A 373-nucleotide genomic window follows, 5' to 3' on the forward strand; every position below is an offset into this window, starting at 1 on the left:
TGCAAAGGTTTACCACATTGTTACATTCATAGGGTTTCTTTCCCAGTTATGGTGTTTTTTCAGTTGTACTGAAAGAGAATTGTGACGTGCAAAGGCTTTTACCACACTGATTACATTTATAGGGTTCGCTCCAGTATGTGTCCTTTTATTTGTACTTGAAGATGATGCGGTTTGTAAGGGCTTTAACACATTGATTCATTCATTAGGGTTCTCTCCAGAATGTTTTCTTCTATTTATTTGGTAGAATTTTTACATTGAGTTAAAAGGCTTTGCCACTTGATTACACCCCATAAGGTTTTTAAGGTTATTGTGTAGTTTCATGCCTTGGAAGATGACTGTGTTGTGCAAAGGGTTTTACCACAATGATTATATC

Source organism: Onychomys torridus, chromosome 4, assembly GCF_903995425.1.
Source record: "Onychomys torridus chromosome 4, mOncTor1.1, whole genome shotgun sequence".
NCBI lineage: Eukaryota > Metazoa > Chordata > Mammalia > Rodentia > Cricetidae > Onychomys > Onychomys torridus.